Genomic DNA, 27,781 nt, shown 5'->3' with positions numbered 1-27,781 from the left:
ACATGCTGGGATGCTGAGGATTTGTCATTCCAATCACAGAACCAAAAGGGAGGATGCAGAGAGGAGGAAGTCTCAGAAATTGAGGAACACACAAACAGGAAATGTCCACACAAAGTACTAGTACAGTGATAAAAATACACAAAAGCTGCTATGGAATAAAATGGTGTAATGACCTTTTAAGGGATACAGGTGTCAAAATAAAAGAAGGATTTCATATTAAGATTTTCACCACCTATCTTCTACAGATTAGAGCTTTGGGAAAGAAAGTAGCCTGAAGCTTCATGGTAAACAAGAATGTTCTAGATTCTTTGCTCAAATGACTCAGAAACGTAATTTCAGTAGTTCTAAGTATAATCCAAATATACCTTCTCTAATTGTTTCTCAAACATTTCCCAAATAAGATTTTAACTATAAACACTGAAATAACTTTGACATAAACTAAGATTCTGAAGGGCCTCCTGAATCATCAAAAAAATATTGTTTTCATTGGTGCAAAGTAATTTTCATTATTTTTTGATTCTGCAAAATCCATGACAACATATTTTCATTAACCAGAAACTTCAATTAACCAAAACACTCATTGTCTGACAAGGTCAAGTCATGCCTGTTACCACAGATAGAAATAAAGCACATTAAAATGATATTGTTATTTGTCTATCCTTAGGGACAAGAGATAGGGACTACCCCATACTTTAGGCTAACAGAGACATCTTTCTGTCCTGTCCCTTGCATACAAAATTATAAAACATATACAGTTTAAACATTTGAAAGAATTGAGCAAGCAATAGAGTTATAAAGCAAAGTTTGTTAAAAGAGAAAGTCCACAATCTAAACTATATTGAAGAATAATAAACTAGGAAAAAAAGCAAAACCATTTGAAAGGCAGAGACTTTCAAGTAACTCCCAACTAATAACTCCTGAAGTTAAAAGTATGTGAGAATAAACTTTGCACTACTACTAGCCTGTCATCATGTCTTGCCAAAGGGCTTGGGTGAAGAAACTGCTTTGAAAAACCCACCCATCTTCTTCTTCTGGCTGTCCTAGAGCTTTCTACAACAGAAAGAGACAGAATGTTGGCGAGAAATGTTAAAAAAGAAAGCCTTTGACCAACCATGCTTTGACAGATGCGCGAAGCTGCAGGTCTGTAAAGGGGTAGCAAGGTGAATGAAATCAGATCGTCATTTAGAAATGGGTCTCCTTTTCTGTAAAAGGAACCTTTTAACAGTGAAAAGCCCAGGACAATGTACTGCAATAGACTTTCAATATTAACTTCAGAAGGAATCTGTTCTTTAGTTAAATATAGATTATTGTAATTTTCTGTTGGAACAATAAAGAAAAAGTCATTTGGTGTTGAAAATAAAAATACTGGCATTGGAGATGGTCTGCTGGGGTTCAGATCCTGCCTCAACACTTACTAGTAGTGTGACCTTCAGCAAGTTACTTTAGTCCCTCTTGACCTCTTTGTCTAGAAAGAGGCTAACAAGCAACACCATCATAGGGCTATTTAATACTTTGATTTGTAAGGTACTTAGAACAGTGTTGGTACTCTTATACCTAATGCTTATTGGTTATGTACTTAATATTTATTAGCTTTTGCTACTGGTTCAAAACAAAATTCTTTTTTTTCAAATAAAAAGTTATTAAAGTCTTCTATGCACAAAACACACACTATAAAGGATGCACTAATTCCCAAGACATTGTATCTGCATACAAATAGTTTTTACTCTATCATTCGACTCCATGATACAAATCAAAGCCTCTTTCACATGAATAAAATTTTTCTCTTCAGGAAACTGGTGCAGCAAAGCAAAAAGTTCATGAGTGTGTGTGCATTCAGTGACAAGGTGAAGTGACTTCTAAGACAGAATAAAATTTTTGCAAAGTTGTTAAAAGTATACATTGATCACTCCTAACAAATGAAAATGTTTTAAATGATAATTTATTTCTTGAGGTTGTCTGAAAGTGTGCTCAATTTTTTTGTTTAAAATATTTAAAACATTAACAAATTATAATATTTGGTGTAAAATGTTATCTGAATGGAACTGTGGCCTATATTTTAAAGGTGAATTTTTAACAAGTGTTCAGTAAGTCAAGAGGTATGGACACGCTTGACACCACATCAAGCAAGCACAAAGTTATGTGATTGACTAGCCTTTCCCCGCTCCACCTGTTCAGTTTGGTGATTCAATTAGTTGTTTTCAGGCCATTTATCATGTGTGATGCAAACTGTCCCAGGGATAGTGTGGCCAGGGTTGTACAAAGATATGTGTTGTTTCAGCAATTCAAGCTATTTTATACTTCCCTAGGCCATCTCTGAAAACCAGATTAAAAGCTGCTGGTTACCTCTGACAGAGCAGGTGAAGAAAAGAGAACTGATCCCTGGAAAACAGGAGCATCTCACGAGACCAGGGGATCAGAGTAGTGGTGGATTGTCTGGAATCAGTCGGTGAGAAGCAGGGACCATATATACCAGAGGTCCAAATCAGTATCAGCACTGCCTTAAGACTTTCCATTCTTCATTCTCAAGAAGCACTTAGCCCTGCTTTACTTACTTTTGTGGCACAGACTGCAAAACCTGTATGATATGGAGAACATGGTACAGCCGTTAAGGAATCACTTTGCAGAGAAGAAACCCAGGGAGCTGAAATTATTTACAAAAGATATTTGTTAAGCCTGCTGGGCATCATATATCATACTGTACAGGTTCTTAAACTTTAGTGTGTAAAAGAATCTCTCCTAGGTAAGCTGTTCTAATTGTAGATTGAAGGCTCTGTTTCTAGAGATTCAGAGTCAACAGATCTGGTATAGGGCCTGGGAATATGCATTTTAACAAAGCATTTTGGTGATAGTGATTTATAGCTTCTATGATCATGCTTTTAGAAATGTCATCTTCCATGTTCAAGATTTTTGTATGACAGGTAGTGTTTCATTCTTCTATTCTATTTTTCAGTCAGTCGATGCTTTTTCAGTACCTACTATGTGCTATAAACTGTAGTAGCCATTTGGCTATACAATGAATGAAAATTGTTCCTGCTTCCAGAGTGAGAAAAACAGCCTTATAAACTCAGATAAAACAAAGTAAGTGCCATTTACAGGGGCTCTTAGCTTTTTTTGTGCACTGACCTCTTTTGGCAATCTGGTAAAATCTATAAAAGCCTACATAGAAAAAATTTAATTGCATAAAACATAATGTAAGATATTAGGAAAAAAAATAGTGGTTATACTGAAATACAGTTTTCAAAATATTTAAAAAGCTGCATTTATTCCTAGATATTTTTGCCTACTATAATGGCATATGAAAATATCTATAATTTTTAATGATAACAACATTACACATACTGTAATACTACTGTGGTTTTTTACCTACATTCATAATATAAGAAAATGCTAAAATTAGATGTGAAAATGAGAGTATCTTTCCCTACATTCATATTCATAAACCTCCTGAATATTATCCACAAATACTAGGTTAAGAGTCCCTGCATTAGAGATAGGTATATTATGAAGAAGCAAAAACTACAATTTGGTTGTATTGAAAATAGGTGTTTTCTAGCTGACTCCCAAAGAATGAGTAGGAATTTATGACTTGAAAAAACAGAAGCAAGAAGGAATAAAGAGAGAATCCAAAGGGCTTAGGACTGTGCCTCAGATATGTGATAATTTTGGCAGAGCAGGTATGGAGGGGAAGAACTATTAAGAGATAAGGCTCATAGGATTGCAACAATGAAAACATTTCTGCTTACCTATTAAGGCCTATGATAAAGGGGAGTAGCACATTTTTTTTTTAAGGAGATGAGAGAAAAGTATGAAGGTGTGGGTTTAGAATGGAATTTTGAAAAACTGATGGCTGGCAGCCTCAGATGCTCAAAGGTTTAGCAGTTAATTACGGCATGAGGCAGAGAAGTAGCAGTGAGAGTAAGAAAAGGATACTCAGTTTCAGGAGAAACTAACTTCAGAGGACTGGCAGAGTACCTGAGTGCCTGAGTGAGTGAGTGGAGGATAAGGGACACTGGGAATAGACAGGGACGGCAAAAGCAAGAGCACATGATGAAAAAATTTTAAGTAATGGAAAAGAATTTGCTTCATTTGGAAATTCTAAATTAGAGGTGACTGCAGGACATCCAGATAGAGGTTTCTACCAGACCTTTGAGTATCTAAGCATTAAGTTCAGGAGACAAGGCAAGATACATAGACACCCAGGATTACCATCTTATGTGGTGGTAAGTGCACAGGTTGGGTAAGTTCTGTCACTGAGATCAAAACAAATGAGTGGCTCACAATCTCTGCTGTTTGTTAGCGTCACCTGGGGAGCTCTGATAAAATACTGATGTGGATTGCACCTCCCTGAGCTTCTGATTTAATTAGGCTGGGGTGGAGCTCAGCATTTTTAAAAAGCAAGCTCCCCAGGTAACCATAATGTGCAACCAGAGTTTAGCACTGCTGATAACAGAGCAAGTTATGAATAGAGATAAGGAAAGCCATCAGAAGACAGAAAAGGAATGGTCAGATAAGTGGTGTTAAAAGCATCAAATGTTTTGACAGGGTCCAGCAGGAGAAGACTTGAATATGACTTTCTGTGGTTGTCAGTGATATTCAGTAGAATAATTTCAGAAGAATAGCAGGGATAGAAACCAAACTATACAGCTGGGTCAGGAAGAAGAGTAGGTGGGTAGAGGTGGTGGTAGTGTGGGGAAATAACAAAGGAGAATTGTGCTTATGATCAGAATGGGGATTCCTCAGGTCTGCCAATTCAAACTGGTTTAAAAATTAGTCCGAGGACATGGAGAATACTGTTGAAAATCTTGATAAGTGAAAGTTATAATTTTATGCATGTTTTCTTCATGGATCAGCATGAAAGCTTAAAAATAGTATATATTTTCTTTTCCTTGGTAAACATGTGCCAAACTGATGCCACTGATGGATAACAAGGTTAATATGAAAATCCAAATTTACAAAGTTAAATTAGGGGCTATCATTTTCTTAACAGAATAATTATTCAAATTAAAAATGTAGTTAAGATTGTATTTATTTAAATAGAAAGCAAACTTATTTTAAATAAATTTGATTTTTATATAATCTTTAAAAACATATATTGCACAGATTGAGGTATAATTCTTTAAATTAGTTCATATACAAATGCATTAGTTGGTGCTATATCCCTGTAGTTCTCAATTGTCTTGTGTTTTTCAAAGACAGAATCTGTTGATTTTGCCTACCCAGTATCTATTCCACTTTTTGGTAACAGCACCGGTGTTTTCCTCTGGGAACTGCCCCGATCCTGTACCCTAGCTCCAATCATCATATGCGAATTGATGGGACTGGCTCAAGGGTGACACAAGTAGGCCAGTCAGAGTCCCTCTCCCAGGAATTGATTCTTGAGGTATGGAACTTCTGTAAAATAAACAGTGGGAATCCATCCCATGCCATGCTGTGACCCAGTGAGCTTGTCTGTTAGACCCTGCTCTGCCTCTTGTCTTTTCTGAAACCAAATTTTTGTTCAGCATTTCTTTATACTCTGTGACCAACTCTATATCCTTTGAATAGATTCCACTTTTTAAGTGTTAGGTAGATTTCTGTAAGTTGAAACCAAAAAATATAAACTAACAAGACTACTTTAAATATTGCAGTTAGTGGTCATGCTGCAAAAATTAGGATTAAATTTTGATGGCTTTTAAAATAAGTTTTGGAGCAAATTTTAGGTTACAATCCATTCTTAGGGAGCAGACTACAAAGGCTGAAAATCATGGTCTTGGCTTTGTTTTTTACCGTTTGCACAGTTAAGTGAAGTAATCAGAAGGTGCTGTTGACATTTTTGCTTTATAAATACATCTTTTCCTCTCTCTGGAACATCAGCTTGTATGATCAGACATTACATTTCTACAAAGCACAATTTATTATGCAAAAATGGCAAAATAAAACAGTCTAAAAAATATTAACACAGGTACAATTTATTAATGTACTGATTATTGATAAGCATTAGCATCTTTAGTTTTTATCATAATTTAAGTTGATATACTCATTCACATTTCCTTGTTCAATAGATGTGAATTTTCAAAGAAATTTTTCTTTTTATTTTAAGAAATGTTAGGTAAACATTAACAAAGAAAGTTCATTATGGCCACTGTCTCAATCCAGATACCATATATATTGAGAGGATTTGAGATTTTTAAAGTATTTACTATTAATCAACCAAATTCACTGACATTCATAAGATTCAGTCCCCATTTCATGGTTAGAAACTATGAAGAATTAACAAAGATTACAACAGTATCAAAGTCAGATTTTTCACTCTGTTGTTAGTCAGACCCCTTATGCACCTCAGAAAGTTGCCATCATAACTGGCACTAATTGGCACCCTTGTTAGAAATCTCAGCAGAAGAGCCAAGAATAGAAAAGATATGGACACCGCTAACCCAAGAGTCCAGATGTCTGCACAGGTGAGGCTGAGATCAAGAATGCGGCAGACGACCTGGCTGCTGTCTGTAAGAAGGATAAGCCCTACACCTGTTCACTAGCTATGCAGACAACTCAAATCTCCAGGAATGTTAATCAAGTATCTTTCATGTGCCTAAGGTCACTGAAAAACAAAAGATGCTTATAGTGCTTCTGCAAGTGATGGAGTTAATTATATTTTAAGAGGGAATGAAGGCAGCAGTCAACAGACACTTCTGGTATGAGACTCCTGCAGAGTACTGGCAGACTTTTGTATTTTTGCTTACCTGTATATGCTTGTTTGCTTTGTTCAAGAGAATATTTTAAGCTCTTATAAAAAAAAATAGCTGGGTTTCTCATGCACATTTGGAGAGTGGAAGACAAAATTTTAAGTACATAATAATATAAGTACATAATAAACAGATAAAATGGACAGATTCTATGTATACAATTTTTCTCCCTGGGTATATTAGGGCGAGGCAGAAGTAGTTTATGCACACATAAGAATAATGGTCCATAGATTTATGCTCTTCTTTTTTACTCAGTAGTCAAAAGAAAACACAGATGTCTCCTGTTACCTTGAGGAATATAGGTAAGGTAGTCTAAGGTAAGAAAAACACCAACTTTCTTAATGAAAATAAGAAAGCACAGAGCAGTGGTCCTGTATACCAGCAAAGGACATGTAGGTGCTTAAAAATATTTTTGTTGATGATACGAAAGCTAATGACTGACTCTGTGGTTTGTTCACAATTTTATTCACCTAAGATTTAATGAGTACCTATTTTACATCACTTACAATAGTCTGATTCCATTTTTTATTTTGACTTACTTCCTTTTAAGCCTCCCTTTCTCCTGTGGGCCCAGAACTGAACAGAAAGCTTGTGCATGCACCTCTTCCTTTACCACTGGAGGAAAATTTAAACCACTTGCTCGACGGAGATTTTCCCCAGCCCACCCCACAGTGACTCTAAGGACCCAACCCACTGCCTCTCCTTTCCCAAGGCAGCCTGGACCTGCTTGTGCCCAACCAGCTTTCCTCAGGAGTCTCTCGTGACAGTAATACAATTTCTCTCAAATTCTCTTGGTGTGGGGAGCATCATCAGTTTCAACATCTGAACACACCCTCTCACTTCTTCAGAGTACTACAGAACACCACTTACTAAGTTAAGAATTGGTATACAACATTAAATTGGAGTCCTTAACCCGAAGAGTTTACAGAAAAATTGGGAGGACAAACTACCAGTGCTGAATAACATAATAAATGCATGACAGATGTATGTACTGGAGCCTAGCAGAGGGGTGCTTATATGGCAGATGGGGACAGAAAAGGATTTGAGACTAGGTGATGATGAGCGGAGACCAGTACACAAAATGGGTGTGAGGTGGGTGGAGGTGGGGAGCATTCAACACCAAAGGAGCAGCCTATGTGGAAGGCTTGAAAGTAGGTGAGCCCTTGCTGCATTCAGAGGAACACAGCCCAGTAAGGCCAGAGTAGAGTGCTAGGGCAGAGGGTGTGGCAGGGGCAAGGACAGGAAGAGAAGCAGAAGCCACAGCTCCTGTAGCCTCCTGTAAAACAAAACAGCCTTTGTGTGCTTCAAATTTCTCATCATTGAATGTGTACACCACTTGCCTTTTCTCTTGGAGGATTAAATGAAGAGTCAAATACTTAAAATCATTTCTGAGGTATTTAGAGTCATATTACTATAATCCTAAAGGAGTAACTGTGACCAATGCAGAATGGAACAAGACATTCCTTTAAATCTTTATAATGGCGAGAATAACTTTTTGATTCCAGGAACTCCCTTTCCTCTTCCTTTTAATCAGTTGCTTTCCTAAGACCCTGCATATGTTTTATTCCTTGATATTCTTTCCCTAATTCCTAAGTACACTAGTAAATTATAGTATTTTTAAGGTCAGTTCAGTATCAAAATACAAAAGCTCTGCTTCCAAGAATATGTGTACTAAAATTAAACATATCTGAATTGTATTGCCATGAAGGTACAAAAATAAGTTAAATTTTGTATTAACAAGAGAAAGTTAAGAAAATAATTTAATGTGACATAGCAGTATATTTTCATCCTGAAGAAAGTTTTGTGATAAAATGAATTGAAAAAAAGAAAGGAAAACAGAAGATTTCAGTTCAATTTTATTAAGCAGCACTAAAGGAAAAGAAATAAACATTTTAAAATTTGGGGTTCAGAAGAAGAAGGAATGCTTCACATTAGATTTAACTGGATATTGTCCCTTCTTTGCTTTTTGGGGCATTCAGAATATAATTTCACAGATGATATATTTTTCTTAATGTGATTTTCAGACTACATCTAATGGAAAAATGCCTGGTTAGGATTAAGAGACATAGTACAGATGTTCAACTACATTTGCATGCAATTATTTCTAAAACAAATGCCAGGGTACAGAGTCTATTGAAATGGCTTTCAGGATGGCTGGCACAATGTATTAAACCAGCTTCCAATTTCTGAGAAAGTCTATATTCTGAATATTTCAAATCAAGACACTGGGCACAGAATAAACCTTAGATTTTTCACCTTGATGCATTGTCCAAGAATGCATGAATATAGGGTTAGAGCCAAGGATTTACAGTAGGGATTTAATATTTTTTTTAAAGCAAAAGCCTTTCTTGCTTAATGTAAAAATTGCATTTTATATACGAATTTCAGTAGTTGGAAAAAAATATTACAAAACAAGTTAAAATAATAATGTAATGTGTAGAATAAAACAGACAGTGATAGATGATGTATGTAGCTTTTAACTTGTTTTAGGCTTTTTAAAATTCAAAAACCAATAAAATAAGTATCTATAAAGTTATTAACTTCTTAGGAGAAATCTCACTTTAACTGATGGTCTTGTAGTGATATACTTTTAACCTTCAAGCCTGAAGTAATAAACTTTTATTCAAAGTACTTCTGAAATGTGTGTCACCAACTCTATCAGAAATATCAAAAGCATTCAGTAGTAGGACCAGAAGGAAGCATCTATGGCTTTGCTTATTAGGGTATTGTGCCTTCAGAGACGTAATAATCCTAGATGTCTTGGAGTTTGTGGATTGGGTAAGATCTTTAATTACCTTTCAGTGAACTTTTTGGATTAGGGCTTGATTCAATGAATGAAACATGTAGAGCCACTGCTATATATATTCTGTATCAAAACCAAACACTGTACCGCACTTTCATTTGTCCAAATTCAACAAGTAGCAGCACATCTTTTACTGTGTGCTTTACTCCTTAGGGGGGAGCAGCTCAGACCATGGTCACCCCTAGGAATTCATGAGGGGGCTGGAGGATGTGGCAGTTTCTTTTCTGATCCCTGCAGGGGAAGCAGCAGCCCTTGGATCAGCTACTTTTTATCCGCTGTTGGTCTCAGTGGCAGCTCCTTTTCTTGCCAGTAATGATAAATGATAGACTCTTTAATGAAGAACAGGGACTGCAAGCCACACACACAGAAGCTTATCTTGTTGGCATCTCTGATTATGATTTGCTTCCTATCAACCTCTTCCCCCTCCTGACTGTGATGTGTGGTAGACAAGAAACCTGAATGAAGAGGATCTATTATTAAAAAATAGCACTCTTTCCCTAGAGAAAATCTCTTACCATTTGACATGAAAACTCTTAAATACTAAGAAAACGTCCAAGGGAAGTCCCTCACTTTTTTTTCATATCAAAAGATTATTCCACACATTGTTGGGTAAACATCTAACTTCATTACCAAGTCCTACTGCTTTCTCAACAGTGCTTTCCAACAAGTGGCGATAATGTGGTGAAGGAGAGAAAGGAATAAAGGAAGTCAGCGTCACTTCAGTAGAACCTCCCAATGGTAGTGGTAGATGGAGACCCCCTCATGGCAGAGGCCAAGCATTCCCCCGATCCCTTCCTTTGAGAACCACAGCTTTATCTCTACCATAGATCAATCTGGATTCCAATACAATGAAGACATTCTAGAAAAGTCAGTATTTACATTTAATACCTTGCCATCTCCCTTATTTTGATCTTGTCTTCAAAAAACGAAGTTTGAGGTATTCTGAATAGCAATTAAGGGGCTGTATGCCCTCAGCGATTAATGGCAGGGTAAAAGGCACAGGAATTGGAATCAGACTGACTCGAATTTACATCCCAGCTCAAACTACCAGCTACACGACCTTAGATAATGTAATTTAACCTTTCTAAACCTTTCCTATTCTAAGAAATGAGAAAACATAAATAAACATGTTATCAGATACAGACAGTAAGCACTGAATATATGCTGGCCAAGTGAAATAAAATCATAAACACTTCAAGATATTTCTTTTGTTAGAGAAGAGGCATTAAAAAAGAAGGGGAACATGAGAAATGTAACTTCTCTAACACCTCTGGTTGCCTCTCAGCCTTCTTTTTCACTGGCCTGATCACCCATTTAGATATAATGACCCACACACTTTTCACAAAGGGCCTAGGTGACCATGTAGGGATGAAATAAAGCTCTTTTTGGGGGCAGGGGTGTCTGTATCATGACATTGGCAAGTACAAAATCCCCACACAGATAGTGAACCAGTGGAAAAATCTCCTCTAGATTCACAAAATATGGCTCAAAACACTAAAACTAGAGTTTAAACATTTAAAATATTAAAACACAATTGAAGGTAACTATATTCCACAAGGTAAGATTATTATATAAATTTAATGCAATTTCTCCAAATAATATATTTCTTGAGAGTTTAGATCCATAAAGATGGACAGCTGAAATGAGTTCTGAATTAGAAAAGATATAGAGACCAAAGCTATCAAAATAATCACTACACATCACAATAAAAACAAAATAGTAGCTCAGTGCAAGAATCAACTCAAATTTTCACCAAGCCACCATAACTATATATGTACTAAAAATAATAGAGAATTGCCATTTTGTATGTATGAAAGAGTTTACTGGAAAAGAAAATGTCAAATTTTGAATTGTGTTTCTGCCTATTAGAAATGATTCATTTCTAAGCCAGTACCAAGTTTCATTACCCAATAGCTGCTCTCAAGAATGAAGCTAATTTACATTTAAAATAGGAGTACAGTCTACTCTTTAAAAGCACAATGGTAAACACACCAATTTGACAATTACATTAATATAAGTATTTGCATAATCTGTCTTCCACACCTGTTCTTAATTTGAAGCAGCTGCAGGACAAATCACATCACACTAATTTCAGTGCGTATGTGTGAGTTCCAAACAGTAATACATGTTATTTTTTGAGGATATTTAAAAAATGTTCCTGACTTTTAAAAAAATGGTAAAGTTTTGTAGAAGCCATATTATTTATATGGTTAATATTAATTAGTGGGATAAGCATAATGTAAAATAAGGTTATCCCTTACATTTTAGCCTTTGTTATTGACATAGTGATTTTAACTCTGAGTTATTTTTTTAAAAACCTTCCTTTTTTTTACACAGAAAAGGATTATAAAGAATAATTCAATTTATTTACAACATTTCAATAAAGAATATAATCAGAAAATCAATAGCAAATGCATTAACAAAGAACCAAAATTTGCAGGTCATCTGGATATGTGTTTGCAACATAGATAGTTGTGACATCTTTTGGAACAACTTTTCTAAACTGGGACCCATTTGTGTTTTAACAAATATCAGAATTTAGCAAGCAGAAATTTACTTTCATCTTTCAAAGGATCCAGCTGATGTTATGTGTATTCAAGTACACATACTCAGTGCCATCAAAAAAATTTGTACCAAGAACCAAGACTGGTTACTCTAGGAGTATAAAGAAAATTTTTATTACTATATAATTTAAGCAATAAAGCCAAGTTATAGTGATTTTGAGAAAAGCAATTTTCACAGTTGTATGAAATATAATTATATATATATTTCTGAATATTCCTTATTTTATTTTTTTTCATTAAAAACCTTACATATATAATTGAACACACAGAAAAGTACTCCAAACAGATAAACTGGCATGTCATGGGGCATGTGAACATAATGGAATGAAAACTATATTTGTATGTAATGAATATGCACAATATATAATATTCTAACAACAAATTTCACTTTCTTTTTCAGTATTAGAATATTTTAACCTCTACAACTGAGACATAAACTTCCAAATTTTAAAATAATCTTGTTTCTTTTTGCTTTTTTGCTATTTAGACAAAAACTAGCTCATTATCAAAGTTAAAAGCTTTTGATATGTAATGCATAAAGAAGGCTTATTTTTGTAAATGTTAACTGCTGAAAGGTATATTCTTTTACTAAAAATAAAGCATTACAATAATACATTTTTAGAGTTAAGAGATGGAGTTAAATCTTCTCAGCTGACAGAAAGAGAACATGAGGCTACACAATTCAAATGCTTTCCCCAGGGTCACCCAGCTAGTGAATGGTAGAGTCCAACCTTGGACCCAAAGCTTCTCCCAATACCACAGAGACTGGGCTCTTACCTTTATTATGCTGCATAAACCAAACACCAACAGGTCATTTACAAAATGTCCATGCTTTTCTATGGTCCTAAACTAAGCTATACTACAATGAATGGGTATATGATGAATCTTATGTTTAAAAATAACCACAAAATATAAAGCTGCATTCATATCTAGACTGGCATGATGATGCCACATGGATGCACACACAAATGTAGATGAACACACACACACATATATGTTAACAGGATCCCTAGGAGGTTGAAGTTCATGTGAATATCAATTCTTCAAACTTTTCTGTATTGCCTGAGTTATTTTTGCAAGCATATATTGCTTTAATAATCATTCAAAGTAAGGCTACTTGGAATTGAAAAGAGAACTTAGAACAGTTAATTATTGTTTTTCATAAAACATGTTAATTCTTAAAAACCTTTCTGAGAGGGAGAGTTAGCATATGAGTACTATGATTTTTCTTACTGAAACAGGATTTATACACTTGCCTGCCATCCTCAGCATGATGACTTCTTTTTAATGTAAAGAAATTATTGAAGTAGTTTTTCTCTTATCCTTTTCAATTTGGATACACCCTCATTGTGATCAGCTCTCCCATTTTCCCTTTAATCATCTCTATCATTTACTTGTTAGCCTTAGACTTGTTTCCACACTTCAGTATCTTTCCTTGATTCTGGAACTTAGTCCTAAACAACTTTAAAAGAACCACAGACAAAGCCTCAGGAAGCACAAAAATGAAGAAAGCCTTATTCTACTCAGTCTATAAATGATGGCTGATTCACTTAACACTTAGTAAAACCCGATTTATTCCATAGAATGCTCTAAAGAGCCATAACTGTCAAGCAGGTTTCTTTTTTTTAACCTTAAACCACTACGTTTTGTTTAAAATGGCTTAGAAGAATGGTTATTATACTGAATTTTTATCTAGCCAGATTGCCAACTCCCTGAGGATAGGAACATCTTTGAATCCCCTGTGGCACCTGGTGTCTGTCTAGTGGAGCGTCTAACACAGTGAAGACATTTAGGCATGTTTTTTTGATGGATTGATTGACTGAAGATATAAATTCTAATACATGGAAATATTGTAAACCACTTTTGAAATCTGCTATTTTGTTTTAAGCTTGTGGTTTTTCCACTGAAGCACAATAATCATTTGTTTCACATGAAATTTTATAGACTAGGCTTTTCAATTTATTTTTATTTTACTCCTGAACTCTCTTTTTAATAAATAAGTACCAAGAAAAGCAAGCAAAAAGGTAGAGGGAAGAAAAGAAAATATATTAGGCAACCTCTGTTTTAGTCTAGCAGTGCTGGAAATTATTGAATGGGAATGCCAAATAACATAACTACATCAACTGCTTAAATAATAATTTCTAATTTGGTTCTTAAGAAATATTCTTCAATACCAATTAGTCTCAGAACAGGTGTTTTCCTGAAAGAATTTGTACTGCTATGACATTGTGAATCAATGCTATTTTTACCCTTTAGTGATGGCAAGATACATTTTAGCATTGAGTAACCCATTTATTGCTGTTCCATCAGAAGTTTGAGTATTTAATGCACATTTCTTTCAGTAAGTTCTGGTGTCCTCAAAGACTCAGGAACTACTAACCAGTAAATATCCAAGAGTATTTTTTTTACTATATGTATACGTATCTCTGTATTTCATAAATTTGATTTCAATGTTCTAATATTTAACAAAGGGGTTGCAAATGGTGTCTGAAGGCCATAGTATGGGAGGAATGAAGGGAGGAAGGGAGAGAAAAAAATATAATATATTTCCTATTCCCCCCTAGTACCTTGCATCTAGTCTACCACATGTTTGCCTGGGCTGGCAAAGTATAAGGGTTTGATTTTCCTGGCCTAATGATATGCAAAATGCCTACTGCATATTATAAATAAAATTAAAGTAAATATTAGAAATAAAAGTAAAAGAAACCACATACAGGAGAAGTGGATAAAAAAATAGGTAGTCAAATCCTTAAAAATTCACAATTTAATACAGCGAATAAAAATAATATGGTTGTTTGGCTTTCTTTGTTTCTAAATTTATGATGTATTTCTCTAAAGAGAAGTTCATTATACTATTTCCTTTGTTTGAAAGATAGAATCCAATTGCACTAATTTCATAAATCATACAATTTAAGAAGATGGACTTAGTTAATTTTAATTTCATTCTGGATAATTAGTAGAAAGCATGCAGGACCTATTAGAGAAGGTAAGATTATTAAAATCATTATGCATTTACAGTATCTCAGATCCAAACCAATGATTAATTCTTATTCTCATGGTGCCCTGGATGAAGCGATGATAAACACTCACAAGAATAATTCTGGCTAGGTTGAGCAGAGTCACATATAGCATAGAGACCTCCCACTCTTACTCCCCAGAATGGCCCACCTTCCAGCAGCCAGGCAACCTTCACAGAATGAGAAATTTCTGCCCTTCCTATCCTCTTGCTTGTCCTAAAACTGAGAATTCCTGAGGAAATGATTCATTCATTTCAGATATAAAGGGCACTGGGAAAAAGTACCCTTGTAATCAGACAGAATTGACATTCAACCCTACGTCCTTGGGAAAGTTACTGAGTCTTTCTGCACTTGTAGATAAAAACAGACATAGTACTAACCATTTCTGGGGTTTATATGGAGATAAAATGACTGATCAGGGGCAAAATATCTGGAACCTAGAACACAGTAAGGATTCATATGTGTCAATGGGGCTGGAGGTATAAGAGAGCAAGAAGATTTCCTTGGAACTTCTAGATGCCCCACAAAGTGTCTACTTTTCTATTGTAGCTGCTAACAAATCAGAGTACTGCAGGAATACAGAAAAAGCATAGGATATGACTTTTATCTTCATTGTAGTCGGAAGGAAAGTTAGGACTTTCTTGAGCTTTCAGAACCTAATATAAAACAGCAAAATGAAAATTTTTTTCTGATCTTATTTAAACTTTACCTTCAGTGACTATTTTTCCTCATCTTTTGAAAAACACTTGCTTCTCAACTTGCAAAATAAGCATATGCTTCATTTATTTAAACTTTGCAGTGCTTGTGCCCCTGCTTTTGCATGTTGCACCAGGGTGACTCACCAGCACTGCCAAGCTTCACTACAACTTCCTGGAGGGGAAGAATCACCTCTGTTCAGTTTACTTTGCATTATGCATTACCTAGTACTGAATATATGTGGAGTCTTTAATAACATTTTACTTACAATTTAAAATATTAAAATATATAAAACCCCATAACCCACTGACCTTCAGTCATATTAATACACAAGTCTGCATTTTTCTTAAAAAAAAAAAAAAATTTTTGTCACTAAAGTACCTATGTCACAGAATCTCTTTTTACATATCTCTTTGGCCACATGACTCAGTACTAACAGCTATGGTAAACTATCAATGGCACACACTGTTATGTGCCTATCCCATAATTAATCCTTCCCTTCTTCTCTACTACAGGGACCCAAACTTTGTTCAGTGTGACAATGTGCCTGGTTAAATGTAATCAGTTTCACAGACTCAGCTGAAGCAATGAGTATTCATGTGATATTGTTTAGGCCAATGAGATGGAAACAGAAGCCACTGTGTGAGGCTTCTGGGAAAGCTTGTTTTTATGGGGCATTGGGAGGAGGGCAATGCAGCTGACATGCATTTACTTGTGTTTTGCCTTCTAATTTCTTCCTTCCTGAAACATGGACATGATACCTGGAGAACAGGCGATCATCTTGTGACCATGAAAACAAAGGTTACACAGGGGCAGAGCAGCAGGCTAAAAGGACTGTTGGTCTTTTGTGACATCTTTGAGCAGCTGTACCAGCCAAATCTGGACTACTTTTCTATGGAGTTCATGTTTCAAGAGAAAAATAAATCTATATTCCTAAATAGAGCACTTGATAAACTCCATATAATAAATTTAGATAGTTTAGTGGAAATATTCAAAATTCATATGGTTAAAACAACAAATATAATTAACCCAAAAAATTACATATCAATAAATCATGCAGAAGTATAGTTCCTTGGTGATATCTCAGAAATCCTTACATCTCATTTGTAATCCTGTGCATTTCCAATATCATTTTATTAAGCATACTTTTCTTCTATTACAAGTAGTAGTAAGTATCATTGATATTTAGTGGGGTTAGAAGCATGTCTAGTTCAGAAGAATGAAGCAGTATATCTTGTTCAAAATAAACAGACTAATAAGGGGGTAAAAAGCTTACTGTAAGCAAAATATTCATGTATATATAAAATAAATAAACCAGATGATAGCAACATGAAGGGAAATATTTAAAGATAAAAGAAGAAAGAATTGTTATTGTTAAATTAAGTATATTTCATGTTATTTACCCAGAAAAAGGAATCAGCTACAGTATTATTCATAAACACACTGCCTAACTAGAGCAAAGACAAAATAAATTGGTAGATAAAAGGGGTTGGGTAATGCCACCTGAATTATGACTTCTAATGATATTAATGTTCGTCAGTTTCTTTCTTTAAAAAACAGAGAAGTTGACAAATACCACTCCTTGATTAGAAATGATACCTTGGACTTACTGTGCTAAAGAAGGGGCTATTCAAGCTGCAGAATTCAATTATGCAAAAATTTATTTTGCATCTACAATGTGCCAAGCATTGTGTTACAAATAACATGTATCTTTTACCTCCAAAAGTTTAGAGTCTGAGAATGGGCTAGAGAAGTAGTCAAATAACTATAATAGAATATGGCATAACTTATCTTTTTAACTTATACATATAGGTATAATAACATAAAAGTATAATATAAATTCTGGAATTAAACATGGGTGAGGGATTATTTACTTTTAAAGAATCAGAGAAGACTCAAGGGAGTAGGGCCTTGATGTTTGTGTAGGAGTTTGGTAACTAGATAAAGGGGGTGTGAAGGTAGGGATGACCCTCTAAACAGATAGAGAACAAGGAACAACATCAAAGTTATTAGAGTTCGTGGTGATCTGCAAAGTGCCTGGTATGTAAGAAATGACCTATAAACATCAGTGAATGAATGAATGAATGAATAGCATGCTCAGTAAGCAGTAAGGATTAAGTGATGGTTATAATGTGTCAGATGTATAATGTTGTAGAGCCTACTGTGCCATGCTGAGAGGCTGAAGAACAGAGTACTGTTTACAGTAGGGCAAAGGAACATGACCCAATCAGATTAAAAGGGTTTACAGCTGGAGACTGTAGAACAGAATTAGGAAAAGTCGATGAAAACACTGGATAAGAGCAGGGATAGATAAATAATTCAGCTTGAAATGAGTTGATCTGGGTTGAGATGCCCCAGTAGGCAACTGAAAAAACACATCTGGAGCCCAGGAGAAAGGAGGAACTTGACAGGATTACAGACCAGGACTGGTCTATGGACTCCACACATTTATATAAAACATCTATGTGCCAGACACTGGAAATGTGAAGATGAATAAGACATAGTCCTGGCCTTCAAGTGGCTTACAGTAATTACGATTCGGTATAATACATACAAAGATAGAAGTAATATATAGAAAGGAAACATTAATTCTACACTGTGTGTGTGGCAGGGGAGGATATCAAAGGAGACTTTACAAAGTAGCCGACAATGGAAATTTTCTAGATGCGAACACAGAAGTTTTCTACATGAGAAGGTGGAGAAGGGCATAAGGAGAAAAGAGAAGGGCAAGGTCAGGTTCATGGAGACCTGAAGCAATGTTAGAGGAACTATAAGTAGTCTGACCCTGCTGCTCATACAGCATGTAAAAGTGGGTGGTAGATAATGGAATAAGCATGTTAGGACCATTGCAGCAGATTGATATCTTTGAAGGTAGCGAGATTTTACTTAGGGCTCCTGATAACTAAGAGGAGGCAAATTTGGTATAGTGGATATATAGTGAAGACTTGAGAAAGCAGATACTGGGAATGAGTTCATTACCAGTGATTTTACAAGAGAATTGATTGATAGTAAAAATTAAATTGTGACAATATTGCTGGAAATGATTGAGAAGAATGCACAGAAACCTCAGGGGCCTTTTTAATTAGCTCAGATTTAAAGACATACATGAAAAACAAGAAAATAGAACACAGCACTGACTTTCAAATCTGCTCAATCTGGCAGGAATCTGAGGTAAAATTAGTTCACTTTTCATTGTGCAGTTTGGAAAACCGAGTCCCAAAGAAGGAAAATGACACAGTATATTAGTAAGAGAATTTATTTTGACTTTCTAAGATCCTGTCTCCCCAGATTTTAACTTGATAGCCTTGGGTAGACCCAAGATTCTCCATTTTTTAAAAGTCTCCATGTAATTCCTTAGATTTGAAAACCACTGTCCTAAAGGAACTCTAAGACTGTAGGTGAGTAGTGATGGTTACTGATTAAAGGAAATAAATTCTGCTGGAATAAAGGGGAAGTTTTAAATAATGCTCCAATTTTTGAGAACCTAGGACTTTAATCATAACTTAATAGCGAATTAATATACTTTAAATGTCTATTACATGCTTGGTTCTAGGAAAGGAAGGTGGAATACAGAGAGAATGATTTTACTCATTGTTTCTTTTTTCTATAAAGTTATTCTATTGAAGAATTTACTATTTTTTTATGAGACAACAGATTTTCCTCATGTCAGCACATTGTAACGTTCAACGTGTTCTCTGGTTTCTCACTTGAGAGCGTGCAGTAGCACTAGCTGAAGATATCAAGGTGGCAGCTTTTACAGCAATGCAAGTGTTAGCACCAGAAGTGTAAGAATTTATATACTGTGCAAAGGAAACTTCTATTTTGTGTTATCAAAATGCTTAACTACTAGGAACTCCATTTTTAGATCTATGTTTTAGAAATCTATAAAAATCAGCATGATCAACGTTTTTTTTGCCATATATATATATATGTATATATATAATTGATATACAATCTTATGAAAGTTTCACATGAGCAACATGGTATTTTCAACATTCACCCCTATTATTAAGTCCCCCCACATACCCCATTGCAGTCACTGTCCGTCAGCATAATAAGATGCTCTAGAGTTATTTCTTGTCTTCTCTGCTGTACTGCTTCCCTGTGACCTACCTATATTGTGATTGCTAATTGTAATGTCCCTTAATCCCCTTCTCCCTTCCTCTCCACTCACCCTCCCCAGCCCCTTCCCTGGTAACTGCTAGTCCCTTCTTGGAGTCTGTGAGTCTGCTGCTGTTTTCAAACAATAATATCTTTTTAAGAAAGTTAACTACCAAATACTTTCACCTAAGCTGGATGTGATTCAAGGCCTTCTACTATGAACTAAATCTAAATAGACAGTCTTGAATTTGAGGAATAAAATACCAAGCTCGGAATGCCTGGGCAAAACCAGTGAACAACTTGTTTTTTTAAAACTTCTAAGATCTTCTACTAAGATCATCTACTGAACTCTGTATCCCCAAGACACTGCCTTCCCACATGCCCTTAAAAAAAATTTCAGTCAACTTTTACTCTGAAGGAGAAGTCCAGGTTATCTATTGATGTCAGTGGATATTTACAATTAAGAAGAAGAAAAACATTAATATTAATATGAGTGCCTCTCTCAATTCTTCAAATAAATTATCAGCAAGGAAAGTAGGGGAAACTTGTTCATTCAGTTTAAATTTTGCTCATTGACATCAGATTGCAAGACCATTAAAATTCAGAGATGTTGAGGATTGGTCTGATTATTTTCAAATTACCAAATTTCAGACACTACACCTCTGTAATTTGTCAAGCCTTCAAACTGAATGTCGAGAGGCTGATCTAGTCTTTAGATTGCTGACTTCACACACACACATAAACTAACCCCCTGACTCCTAGGGACTCTTCTATCAGGGATGTAGCTTTTGTTCTTCCTTACCTGTTCTCACTAATGAAGGAGAATTGTTTCTTTTTTGAGAAGTTGGCATTAGTCAAGAGGTAAATTTTACTGAAAGTTGGAGAGTTGTTAACTTGTGTTACATTTTGCAAGCTTGATTCCGAATAAGGACAGTGCTTATAAGAAAGACTCAACAGATCTCCCAGTGTTTTTGAGCTAGTAATTTCTTGAATTTGAGAATTCATGATCTCAGGATGCATGCCTTGTGAATGTCAAGGGTCTACTATAATTAGTTCTCATGAGTAGTTTCTTCCTCTAATCAAAGAATATAATTTTCTTCTTAAAAAATCCACTATACTATAGCAATTTATTAATATTTATTAAGTGTCTTTGGGAAAAGTAACTTAGTGCCCAACCCTAATTTTACTTAAAATCTTGTTAGATTCGTTTTTTTTTTTTTTTTTGAGAGGACATCTCTCATATTTATTGATCAAATGGTTGTTAACAACAATAAAATTCTGTATAGGGGAGTCAATGCTCAATGCACAATCATTAATCTACCCCCAGCCTAATTCTCATCAGTCTCCAATCTTGTGAAGCACAACGAACAAGTTCTTACATGGTGAACAAATTCTTACATAGTGAATAAGTTCTTACATGGCGAACAGTACAAGGGCAGTCATCACAGAAGCTTTCGGTTTTGATCACGCATTATGAACTATAAACAATCAGGTCAAATATGAATATTCGTTTGATTTTTATACTTGATTTATATGTGGATCCCACATTTCTCCCTTTATTATTATTATTATTTTTTTAAATAAAATCCTGAAGTGGTAGGTAGATGCAAGATAAAGATAGAAAACATAGTTTAGTGTTGTAAGGGAGCAAATGTAGATGATCAGGTGTGTGCCTGTAGACTATGTGTTAATCCAAGCTAGACAAGGGCAATAAAACATCCACGGATGCAGAAGATTTCTCTCAAAACAGTGGGGGTGAGGTTCTAAGCCTCACCTCTGTTGTTAGATTCTTATAATGAGCTTATAGGATTTTCATATTAAGGGAGGGTGACTTAAATATTTTTGAAAGAACAATTCATCACACTTTTGTTCAATCATTTCCAATGCTGTGCTTCTAAATTCAGTTTTATTAAAATAATCATAATCAGCACAACCTAAGATCTGCTTAGAAAAACTAGCCACATTATATAACCATCCTAAGCAATTCTAGTTTGAATATTCATTTTTTAATGAATTTTCTGGGAAATCTGACAAAAGGATTTAAGAAATGATAAAACCATTCTGATGGCGACTTAAAGAACCACCTATAAATATCATCAATAAAAGAAATTTCTAGCACTAAATGAAATGCTGCTGGGTTCTAGGTTCTAATAAGTAGCTGAGATATTTAAGAGAAGAGTTACTTTCATACTAAAACTACAACTTAAAATTGCATATACGAAAAATTCTTGGGGAAAGATAAGAACTAATTATTGGATTCTAGATTTTAAGAAGTATCATAGTTTTACAATTTTGTTGGTAAAATGATATGCTACAATATCTTTTAGGTTTAAGAGAAAATTAAGTAATTAAAGGCATTTAAAGTTACTATTTTCTCAATATGGGACTGAAGGAGCAGAGATTAAATAAAATGGGCAAGACTACATGAGAGAATAGAATGATAAAGGAAGAAAGAGTAACGCAGAAAAGGTGAAGGCAGCAAAGAAATTTTAAGAAAACCAAATACTAATGTGGAATGCAGAAAGCTGAACAGAATCCACAGAGGAAACACAATGACTCTTAAATATAAGTGAATTTCAAAACAATTTCACTTTTTGTCTTTAATCCTGTACTGACACTGTTCTTCACTTTGTCATTCAGTTTAGCTTGTACAACACCTCCAAACATCTTAAGATAAAATTCATAGCCTAAGTCTTAAATCCTACGGAGAGCTCCCTTAACAATATTAGTGTTCTATTTCTTCTTTCCTCTTACTTTAGTTAAGGTAGCGAAGTCAAGGGAATATATACTTAGAATCCTAATGGATTACAGAAAGCAGCAAGTGCTTGGGGTAGCTAAGAAAAGAGAAAATCTGACCTCCTGCAAAGAGTTTTCTTCTAAATTTAATTTATGGGGATTCAATATTATATGATATGTATACATTTACTTATACTAGGAGAAGCAAAAGTACATTTATTAATTCGGTTTTCTATGTAACATTCATATTAAAGTAAGATTTCTTTCCATTCATTATAGTTAATTTTAGTATTGCAGGTCCTATGAGTTACTGGCAAATGATAAGGAAAGAAAACTAAAAATCATTAATGTTGCAATTCAGCACTGCATGTTTGAAAAGCTCCACCTTTTAAAACTCTGCCTTTGACTTTCCTCCATATATCAAATGCTAATTCTATTCTTCTTTCCTTTTTTCTTCTGCTTCTTTTTCTTCTTGCTCTAAAAAATGTGGATGTTACTGAGTTCCCCTTTGTAAATAATTTTTTTCAGAAATCTCCATTCCCAGGGTTCATTTATCACCTGTGGACTATTTCACAAATATTTGTCTCTGCCTCTGACCTCTGTCAAGCTTCTTCCAGTTTTATAAAAGCTTGCTATTTCAACTTATTTCTTGCCATCATCTCAAACTCAACATGTCTAAAGCTCAATTCCTCCAATGCCTACTTAAATAATTTTTAAGGATTATCCTTTGTTCCAGATCCCTCACAACTCCATTCCCGGAAAAGTTCTCGAAATGCACCACTGCTGACTAGATCTGCACAAAACACTGCTTTGATTATATTGCTTCTGTATCAAAAATCTTTAATAGCCCCCTGCTACCTAAACAATAAAGTACAGACTCATTAGCTTGACACTTCAGGCTTTATATAACTGGTTATATGTATTTCTAGCCCTCTAACACATTCATTATTCTTTTAGTATGGCATCTCTATGTTGGCCAAAACAAACTACTTACTCTTGCCTAACCAGAGCTCATGATTTCCTATCTCTACATCTTTGATGACATCTTTTGAAAAATTCTCCATCAAAAAATGTCCTTTACTTTCTCTACCTACCATATTCCCTTCCTTTAAGCTCAACATAGATGCTACCTCTCCACAAAATCTTTCCTGATCACTTGAGCATGAATTAATTTTCTTTTTGAAATGCTTATGGCACTTTCTGCCTTCCCTACTCCTACAGCACATCCACTGTGGCCTGATACTTGTATCAGGCCACAGTGGATGTGCGTACTATCTCCTCGACTAAATCATAAGACCTTGAGGATATTACACATGATAGTCAATTTACACTGAATGAAATTTCCTCCTACTCCAAAACCTCTTCCCACTCTCTACTCAGCACAATCTCTTCATTCATTGTTTCAGCAAGTATTTATTGAGTTTATTATTCGCCAGGTGTTGTATTAGGCACTAGAGGTGAGTAGGGCATTCATGGTCTCTGCTGTCATAGAGCTCACAGTCCAATAGGAAAGACACATTAAAATATACATTTATGTGTGCAAGTTTGAAGTGTACATGTTGTGGAGGCCTACAGCAGGGAGAGATACTATAGTAGTACCTAAAATGCTCCCTTCCTATCATTGTGAATAGTGAAAATTATGGCCAAATCAAAAGATACACATTATAGAACATTTATCATAACCTTGGATTAAATATCAATTTTCTGGAGTTGATCAAAATGGAAATTATTTATTAACTAATTTTAAGTGCAAGGAGTTATGTAAGTACTTCATATAGTGTTCTTTTTAGTCTTCACAAGTCTTGCAAGATGGGTATCCTTATTCCCATTTAAGAGATGAGGAAAGAGCCTCCAAGAGATCAAGTTACTCATCTACCCAAAGTCCTACTAATTAAGAGGGAACATAGGCTTCAGGCTCCAAACATGCAGTCTTTCTCTTATATGCCATGACTAGATCAAATGCAAGTTTTCCACACAAATGTACTTAGCAATGATGGACTGGACATTCTGGACACTCCTCCACAGGGTGTCAGCCTTGAGCAGCTGGCCACAAATGGCAACATCACAATATTTCAAGAAAGATTTTATTCGGTAACATTCTTGTGTAACTGCCTTTAAGAATGTTCTCTACTGAAATAGTAAAATTAGGATCACACAAGGCATAGTCTGTCCTTGCAAATAGTTTTAAATCAATAAACTCTTTTTAAAAGTTATGATATAAAAGCAATGTATTAGATTTACTTACTTTTTTGGTAAACAGAAAATATAAATAGCAAAAAATGCCTTTTAAAAACTAAGTTTTCTGCATCATAGTGTGTTGCGCTATTCAAATTCATACTGTAAATTTCTTGATTATGCTGCTTTTGGTATTTGGAACAAAATGTGCTTTGTTAATTCTCTAATTCTTATATACTAGAAATTGGAAATTAAGGTTGAAAAGGAAATATTCAGTTTAATTCTTTAACACTGTATAAATATACTTTTATCATTTTCTAAAACATATTTATCAGTATCTAATTCTATATATCCCACAGAGTTAGTATTTCCCCCCAGGATATTCTTGAATTTTTCCATAGAATATGAAATTTAGAAATGCTGATCACTTTACTGCAGAATTTCTTGTTTTGTCTGAGGATGCTAATTTTAACATTTTGGAGTAAAGAAGTAGAAGAAGGTAGAATTTTATTAAACTGTATCATATCACAATATATCTTAATATAGATTATTAAAGTAATACCTGGGTAAAATAATTCTTTTGTAGTTTAGATCTGAAATCAATTTATGAAATTATTTCAAGGCATTAAACAAAACAAAGCTTTCTTACATGTTGTATAAAATGATACTTGCACAATAGTTTCCATCATATGGGACTTAATATTTTGATCCCAAAGCATTATTTTTGGTTATGGTTATGTTAATAAAAAGTGCTCTGTATCCAAAATCAAACAAACATAATCTTTAACTCACAAACCAATACCCAAAGTCCTGAAAAATTAAGATGCCTATCACTGACTTTAAAAAAAGCAAATATATATTTAACCACAGAATATGATATTTCATCCATCAATTAGCTCAATGTCTTTATTTTAAATTTGTTGAATGCCTTCCTCAAACTAGTTTGTATCTGAGTCAGAATATGACCCCTAAATTTACTTTACTTTTGCTTTTTACTCTTCTATTCTTGAACTATTTAACACAGAATTATTTTTTAAAATTATTTTTAATTACCTATTGGAAAAGAGAACCTTACATTAGATATTAACCTACAACGAAGAAAGTGATTACAATGCTATATACTAATATTCATCTAAGATAGCAAAGCAATAGCATTTACCTTAAATTTACGTCTCTGCTCTGCACAGCTGTTGAAGTACCACAAGTCTGTCTCATGGCTGCAAATGTAACAAGAACAATAATGCGACCAATTTTCATACCTAAACTAAATTAAGTAGATTTGTCATAGGCTAGAAAATTGATAATGTATTTTTTTAAAATCAGATTTACAGATTATGGATGTGTACACATGTACATATGCATATGCAAGTGTGTTTGTGTGTGTGTGTGTGTATGTGTGTGTGTGTGTGTACCATGTGTGTGTTTTAGAAAAGGGTAAAAGATTTTACTTTCTTTAATCTGGAAATGAGTTTCATGAAATTGAAAGTATTACATATTCTCTCTGGCTAACTTTCCTCATTATGGACCACTATGGGTTTATTAAGTATAGGAAGTGCTAGGAATAGATATAAATAAATAAAGCAAATTAAAATGAGAGGCCATTTTCAGCTGTTATATTAGGGTATGTTTTTCTGGGATACATAGTAAGAATGTAAACAAGAAACATCTGGTAATATTTAGGTTAATATCAGCTCTCATTTGCATTACAATCTTTATATATTATTCATCAATATGTCATTAGTCAATGTATCTACTGATTGGACACATTCAATTGGTGTTTCATGTAATGAACAGAATATGTAAACATTTTTTCAAATACATATGTTCAGATATCTATACATAAAAGTGAAATCACTACTAAAATTGGTACTCAAGCCTGTCATGTGAATTTTCTTTCCATTTTGTATTAGATATGCTAGTATCTATGCCATGTATAACAGAAAAACCTGAAAAAATATAAATGGAAAACTAACAGTAGATAACTACTAGTCTGCTAGAAATAGACTCTCTACCCTGTCACATTTCTTTTCAATATTTTAAAGAAATTCAGTTGAGTGTAACAAGCAACTGAATATTGTTCTTGTGACTTGAGCCATCAAAGCAGTTTTTAAAATCTGTAATGTCTTCCGAACTTTATAAAATTGTTCTTCATCAAAACTGTATTTAAAGATGAAAAACATCTATCTCTTTTGGTCCTCTAAAAATGTGTTATGTCTAATAAAGTACCAATCACCATCATCTTTTATTAGCACCAAATACCCCTCTCTTGGCAAGTACAGATTCTGAAACATTTTCAACTGTCTTTTTGAATTCTGAAAGATAATCCACACCAACTCTATTAGGATAGATTTGTTAAACTCTTAGTTAAGTAGAAAGAGAACCAGACTGAAAGAATCATAAAAGTTTTAACGTGTTAATTTCACATAAAACAGTTAAAATTTTAACAAAAATATTTGAAACTTTTCTTTAACATAAGTGGCAAATAGTGCAACTCACATTAAACAGTATTTGCCAGTGCAAGGATAAGCATTGCCACCTTCTCCAACATAGGTAAGCTAATACGAAATGCTACTGGGTTTTTTATTAGATTTATAATATAATCCTAGCATGTTTCCAGTTGCTAAATGTATCAAATATTATAAAATACTAAAAAGTTAGGCTCACATTATATTAATAGCAGTGTATATTTTGGTGAACAAATAAGCATTCATTATTTCTAAATTCTCATTCATAAAAACCAACTTTTCATTCCTATGACATTTTGGTTTTAGATACCACTAAAATTGCAAAATAGTAATAAAATGTTACAGTTTTATAATCTATACAATGGAGATATATTAATATGCATCATAAAACACTAACCAAGGAAAATCTTTGTAGTAAACGCAACTGGAACTATTAAAGGTATTTATAACACTTTTATAATCACCCTTTCATGAAAATAATAGCAAAATTGTGGACTTCTCA

The 27,781-nt window shown here is 34.3% G+C and overlaps 1 protein-coding gene across 13 annotated transcripts in view; it reads right to left on the bottom strand.

Annotated features, from left to right (window-relative positions):
* Positions 1 to 27,781, bottom strand: part of FOXP2 (forkhead box P2) — a 585,514-nt gene that overhangs the window by 122,730 nt on the left and 435,003 nt on the right. For 2 of the 13 annotated variants that reach the window (XM_057504690.1, XM_057504691.1), the window contains exon 3: positions 25,974 to 26,031. The exons of the other annotated variants lie outside the window; for them this stretch is intronic. The gene's annotated coding sequence lies outside the window, so the exon portion shown is untranslated. The remainder of the gene's footprint in view (positions 1 to 25,973; positions 26,032 to 27,781) is intronic. 13 annotated transcript variants of the gene reach the window in all.

This window comes from Manis pentadactyla, chromosome 7, assembly GCF_030020395.1.
Source record: "Manis pentadactyla isolate mManPen7 chromosome 7, mManPen7.hap1, whole genome shotgun sequence".
Lineage (NCBI taxonomy): Eukaryota > Metazoa > Chordata > Mammalia > Pholidota > Manidae > Manis > Manis pentadactyla.
This window is presented reverse-complemented; position numbering and strand designations above follow the sequence as displayed.